Source organism: Stegostoma tigrinum, chromosome 11 (genome assembly GCF_030684315.1).
Source record: "Stegostoma tigrinum isolate sSteTig4 chromosome 11, sSteTig4.hap1, whole genome shotgun sequence".
NCBI lineage: Eukaryota > Metazoa > Chordata > Chondrichthyes > Orectolobiformes > Stegostomatidae > Stegostoma > Stegostoma tigrinum.
Window position 1 is genome coordinate 78,682,405 of NC_081364.1, and position 6,963 is coordinate 78,689,367.

The 6,963-nt window shown below is 45.5% G+C and overlaps 1 non-coding gene across 1 annotated transcript; it reads left to right on the forward strand.

Annotated features, from left to right (window-relative positions):
• The first annotated feature begins 2,913 nt into the window (after positions 1–2,913).
• trnar-ucg (transfer RNA arginine (anticodon UCG)) lies at positions 2,914–2,986 on the forward strand. Its single transcript has one exon. It is a non-coding gene; the product is annotated as a tRNA-Arg (tRNA).
• The last annotated feature ends 3,977 nt before the right edge of the window (positions 2,987–6,963 follow it).

Consider the following 6,963-nt stretch of genomic DNA (forward strand, 5'->3'; position numbering starts at 1 on the left):
CCACAGATGCTCCCAGATCTGCTGAGCTATTTTCCTGCTATTTATATTTTGCTTGCAAATGAATGTTTATTTTATCTGTTGGAATAAATCAACCAGAATCACCATGAACCAAATTTCATACTTTAAAAATCTGCAGAGTGATTGGATTCAAACAAACCAGGCAAGGATTCATTCTGCCACAGCTCAACTGACCACCGAAGGCGACCTGAAAAGATAAAGAGCACCATACCACTTGCAGTAATCATGGCCAAGTGGTTTAGGTAAAGGGCTCCAAATTTGTTGGGGCATCCCTGTGCTGGTTCAAATCCTGTTGACTGTGTGCGTGGGGGGGGGGGGGGGGAACTGGAGACAAGTGTGAGGGCTGTTTGTTCCCTCCATTTTGCATGTGACTGAAATCACAGCAGTGGGAAACAAACTTTTCACTCAGGGCATCAGTGGTGGGGAGAAGGCAACTCACTGCCTGTCATTGCAGAACAGGCACGAAACTTCATAAACGTCAACCAGTTTGAAGATATCCACTTGCAGGGCCAGCCGTGGTGAGGCTGTGAGCCATCTGCTGGCAAATAAGACGAGAACAGTCAGCCCTGAGAGAGGGTCAGCCAACCCACAGTGTTAATCCCGATTTTTCTTCACAAATACTGCCAGGTCTGCTGAACTTTTCCAGCAATTTTGATTTTGTTCCGAGAACAGCCAAGGTGTTGAGTTCAACTGGTCAGGCCGGATGGGATGAAGGGTCTTTTTCTGTGCTCGAGCCCTCTATGATCATTTGTGGTCAGCTTCGTTTGTGAAGTGACAGGACAGCGTTTTCAAAATGCACCCGAGCCAGGAAGGTGTCGGTCTGACTGTCCCCTCATCTGGCGATCAGACACGTCATCCATTGGGATTGGGGATAACTGGCACTGTGCATGTTCCTGGAATCAGTATCTGGGAGACAGGAAGATGGAATCCTGGTGTCTCTTCGCACAACCATGTGATAACCCATCGCTTCTCAATCCGTTCCTTGTGCCTGACATTCCCTGGACCTGCTGCCAAGGTAAAGATTGGCTTCACGATCTGACTGCATTTGTATCGACCAGCTCATTGACCTCAGATCTGGGCGGTCAGAGGGAGCTAGAGGTGAGGCAGGGACAGAAGCAGAAAGAGATGCGACATGAATATGTTCAGAGTTTGTTGTGGCCAAGTTCATACAGGTGAGATGATACACTTGAGAAGGCCTGAATGGTCTTCTCCTGTTCTCAGTTGGTCTGCTCCGAGCTGAATCGTCAAACTTCCTCTCTGAGATGAGAATAATCCGGTCAAGTAGAAACACATTACTTGCATAACAAAGTGTGCAGCTGGATGAACACAGCAGGCCAAGTAGCACCTTAGGAGCACATCCAGCTGCACACTTTGTTATCTCAGATTCTCCAGCATCTGCAGTTCCCATTATCTCTGAACACATTACTTGCAGTCTCTTTTGTCATGCCTGGCAGTAATTCCCAATGCTGTTTCAGACATGATTGACAAAAGGATCAGGATGCCAGAGACTGCATCATGACACATACACAGTTCACCATTATTAGGGACAGATATCAAAACTTGTGAATAACTACAGAGAAATACAAGAGGCAGAGAGTCGCTGTGGACTCGATGGGCTGAATGTGAATGTGAATGACACCATGGGTTTATCACGTCACTCTCCCTGTCTCTGTGAGGGAGCGGGTGGGGGAGAAACAATGGCTCATTATTAACCCTCCCTTCCACGTTGTACTGTCTGCAGCCCAGCAACTCAGGGTCGTTGGGGGTGTCTCTCAGTGCGTGAGTGTTTCACTCAGATTCACTTAACGCGGGACTGTTGGTGTCAGACATTAACTCCTGCTGTGGAGGTCACAAAGAAAAGGACGCCCTGTGTGCAGACAAATTCTGAACATCAAACAGGCTGTACAGAAAGATTGCATTTTAAGTTGCTGTACAGACTAATCTCTAGTTTCGACTTCTATCTTTCCCAGCAGCTCTCCATCTTTCTGTCTGCATCTGATAAAAGTCATTTGATGAAAGTTCCAAATCGCCTTTAAAATTTGCTACACAAGTCTGATTCCATGCCTTCTGCTCCTTCCTTCTTCCAGTGTTTGAGAGACAGCGACAAAGTGTATACCACTCCCAGCACTGCCTGCCCGTGGCTAAATGGCTTAATGCATTTGTTGATGGAGAGAGCTCTGACTCCGTGGTAGAGAGACAGAACAAAAAGAAAATATTCACTGCTGCATTGGGAAGTAGGATTTTTTTTAAGCAACACGTTCAGATATCTTATTACATACCTCTGGAGCAGATAAAACTTGAACTCTTTCTCCTACATCCAAGGTAGGGAGACTATCACTGCCTGAGTGGCACCTCATTTATTGTTAAGTGGGGTGTCCACAGACTGCGTCATTGGCCTTGTGGTCTGATTCTCACATCAGGTGGTTGTTAGGAATGTGACAAGTTGCTGGCTTGAATCCTACATGAGCCGTTGTTGCCTCTGATGTATTTTTTTAATGTTCGGAGGAGCTTGGGGGTGGTTCTTTATGAAATCAATTTCAGCCTATGATCAAAAAGGGTGTTTTCTGCGAATACATCACATGCATTCACTTACCTGACCAAGGTTTAGGGTTAGTAATCGTATGAAATTATGTTTCACTGGATTGGTCGGTAAACTTGCGCAATAACTGAATGAAATGATACCAAGTCTCAGCAGAGAAACAGATGACAATGAAGCAGGCATCTGAGGACAAATTTGTTTTTTTTTGCAAGTGAAATTTTCTGCTTCACAAAATGAGGCCCATTGAAATGAAGCAGTGACAGAGATTGCCTTTGCTGGTGCTCATCTCATGTATCACATTTCCACCTTGGTCCCTGTAAACATCTCAACTCAACAAGAAGCCAGTTCACCATTGCGAGCCAGTGGCGTAATGGATAACGCGTCTGACTTCGGATCAGAAGATTGCAGGTTCGAGTCCTGCCTGGCTTGAGTGCAACCTACCCATTTTCAAGGCTAGCAAGATGACATGTTCACCTGAAGTTGGAATAGAGGGTGGGTGATTTCGTTGCCAACTCCCTGAAGCTAAACTACGAAATTGGAAGTTGAGCAGTTTTGGGGACCTTTTCAGCTCACTGTTGGCTTCATTTCTGAGCTCAGAACAACATGTCTCATTGCTTGGAGAACTTGCTTGTGCTCCATATAAATCTGCCTGTTGTGGGCGACACATGTGTGGGGACAGAGAGTGAACGTGAAGCGCCTGGAGGTAGTGTCATCCTGAGCAATGTGCCTGTGTATCTCCCTCTGTGGCTAAACATGAGGATGAGTTCCATAAGTAGTCTGTAACACTGTTTTACTGTCACAAAACCTTGATTACAGGGTTAATCTCAATGACGTTTGCCCTTGATGTGTCAGAATGCACAACACGGTGGGCCAAATGCTGGAAAATGAGATTAGAATAGGATAGATGCCTGATGACACACACAGACACAATGGCCCTGATAGTCTCTTTCCACGCGATAATAACTCAGACTGGGAGAAACTGACCTGTCACCAAAAGGATCGAAAATGGAAAGGCAAAAACAACGTTTTTGAGAAATGATACAAGCATCTCCGGCATGTTCTTTGGTTGTCTAGTGGTTCGGATTTGGCGCTTTTGGAACCACGGCCCTGGTTTGAAATACTGAGTGGAAGATGTTACCTCCTCGCTTTTAGCGATGACAGCTTTGCTGACTCATTGTACTTTTATTCATTAACTGGCGTCTCTGGCTCGGCAGCATTTATTCAATCAACCACATTGCTGGGGCTTTGTAGTCACATGTAGGCCAGACCAGGTGAGGGTGGGCAGTTTCTGTCCCTAAAGGGCATTAGTGAACCGGAGGGTTCTTCCGACAATCGATTGCATGGATTGCATCGCCTCCCTATGAGGAGAAGGAAAGGGGCTGTGAGGTAACTAACTGTGTCCCAAACGATACTCAGGCTAACGTGAAACAAAGAACTGTGGATGCTGGGAATCTGAAACAAAAACAGGAATTGACAGAGAGGCCCAGCAGGCCTGGCAGCATCTGTGGAGAGATACAGTTAACATTTCAGATCCACTGACTGTTCATCAGAACCAGGTCAGTTATGCCTTTTTATATTATAATGCCAGGGAAATGATCACTTATATCTGTCAAATCAGCATATTTATTAAAATATCACATTAATTTCCCATCGTCAACTTTACTACTTTAACAGACTTTTATCGCCTGTAATGCTGCTTCCGTGGCCCTCAGGTGGTAAAAGGCTCTGCTTAAAAGGTTTTATTTGCCTTTTCCTTTCAGTTAGTCAGCAGCGATGTCGAATGGAGAATTGGTCCTTTTAGTGTCTGCCTCAATATGCACCTCTATTTGTCTCTGGGTATTCACCTCACCAAATTTTATATTCTCCAACTCTGTCCATCCATATTGAGGGCAGCACAGTGGCACAGTGGTTCGTCCTACTGCCCCACAGTGCCAGCCACCAGGGTTCAATTCCAGCCTTGGGCGACTGTCTGTGTGGAATTTGTGCAATCTCCCCGTGTCTGCATTGGTTTCCTCCCACAGTCCAAAGATGTGCAGGGTGGGTGAATTGGCCGTGCTAAATTGCACGTCCTGTTTAGGAATGTGTAGATTAGGTGGGTTATAGGGAGGTGGGATGCTTTGAGGTTCAGTGTGGACTTGTCGGGCCAAAGGGCCTGTTTCCACATTGTAGGGATTCTATATCAATATCCCTCATTTCCCATTGCTGAACTTTGAAAAGTCTGAAGACTGGACAGTGTTTGAGACTGGAGCTGCTGAGAGGCTTTCCCACCCCGATTGTAAAGCCTGGAACTGGGCTCACATTCTCCAAATAGTGTTTCTGTTACTTAGGGCTGAGCCAAGGAGACATTTATTCCCTCAAAACATGATGAGTGTTTCGACTTCTTAACAGAATTCCTAATCCACCAGAAAAGAAACAAAATGCCACAACTACATGATTGCTGTGATGTTTTTACTGTTGGTGTAAAATGAATGAATGGTGACAGCAGAGAATGAGGGTGAACAGTTCGTGGTGCCTGTCTCATTACCACAATATTCCGCACGAAGGCTGCAGTTTATTCTGCCTCACCTTGTTATTCCTACCAAACCTCAGGATGAATTATTTGTTAGCAGGAAACCATTCCCTGATGGGGAGAAAACAGGCGACAGGAGTGCCAGCATCGAATGATAACTGTCTGCACTAAAACATAGGAACCATGCTCAGTTCTCTGCACTGACAGGGCAAGTAATGGCTGAGTGGTATTGTCGCTGGACTGTTTATTCAGAAAGCCAGGTAACGTTCTGGAGACCAAAGTTCAAATATCACCCCCAGAAAATGATGGGATTTCAATTCAATAAATATCTGTAATTTAGAATGCAATGATGGCCATACATCCATTATCAGGGGACCAAAACCTATGTGGTTCCCTAATGTCCTTCAGGCATCCTTAATCCTTATTGATCGCGCCTACGTCTGGCTCCAGGCCCAGAGCAAACATGGTGGGTAATTAGCAACGGGCAATAGATGTTGGCCGAGCCAGTGACACCTTCAGTCTGTGAATGAATAAAGGGGGGCAAGTAACTTTGTTGTTATATGGCATTTCAGAAGCGTTGAAACAAGGCATCTTCAATGTAAAGCTCAGGCACCGCTGGGATTTTAACTCAAGATCGCCTGTTTACTACACACTGATTTTTTACCCATCCATTAGGGCATTTCCTTAACCAGCAATCACAGTAACTTGGGGGAACTTTCCTGTATCAGTGTTACTCAGTGAGAATTTCAATCTGACACCACTTTTCAACACGGATTGTTGGCAGCTCAATATTCTCCTGTGAAAATACATGGAATGAGCCAATTTTCTCCTGAGATAATGGGAACTGCAGATGCTGGAGAATCCAAGATAATAAAGTGTGGAGCTGGATGAAGACACCAGGCCAGGGAGCATGTCAGGAGCACAAAAGCTGACGTTTTGGGCCTGGACCCTTTGGTTTAAAACCGACAATTTCACCTGTTTCAGCTGACTGGATAAAGAGCATGGGCCCATCCTCTTGGGGCCCATGAACAACGTTAACACACACTGAGGGAACCTAACAAGAAGAATAGGTTCATTTTGGTGACTGAGCAAATGTAAAGCCTGGCCCATTGGAGCCAACATTGATCCTTGCACCAACAGTTCCACACTCACTTCCTGCCTCATGCCCCCCCCGCCCCCCCCTCACGGCCATTGTTGCTTTTCCCTTTTGCTTCACTCCCACACTTTGCTTCTGAACGTGTTCCTGACCAATTGTAGGTGTTCAGTTAGAAACTACAACTTGAACCCGGATGCCTTCGATAGGACTTCATTCAATGGGATTGGATTTATTGCCCTTCCCTAATTAACCCACAGATGGAGGTGATAAGTTACTTTATTGAACACTCAAACTCCTTGGCACTTGGGTACAGCTTTGATGTTATTAGGAAGGGAGTTCCTGGATTTAGAAGCAGAGACGCTGAAGGAACAGTGGCATAGTTCAAACTCAGAATGGTGAGATACTTGAAGGGGAGTTTGTTGTGGTCAAATTCCCATGAAACTGCTGCCATTACCCTTCAATGTGAAGGCAAGCTCTCATTGGACTGATTCTGCTAGATCCAGGGTGTGTGTTCTGTGCATAACCAGCAACTCATTTTCATTCCTGAGGTTAACAGGAAGAGATATAAATCTTCATTTCCGAAGTGGGAATTGCATCCATGCCTGAGCGATGCAAGCACTAAAAGCCAACCAGTTTACTCGACACTAATCCAAGCATCCTGACTTGCACACACTCCCAAGTCAGTTCTTACACCAGAAGCACCTTCACCAGCGAAGTGTCTTTCTCCAAGTTTTGAAATGATTCATATTATTGCCCTGCGTTTCAAAGCGGAGAAAACGGGGCTGTAATAATCTGATGTTG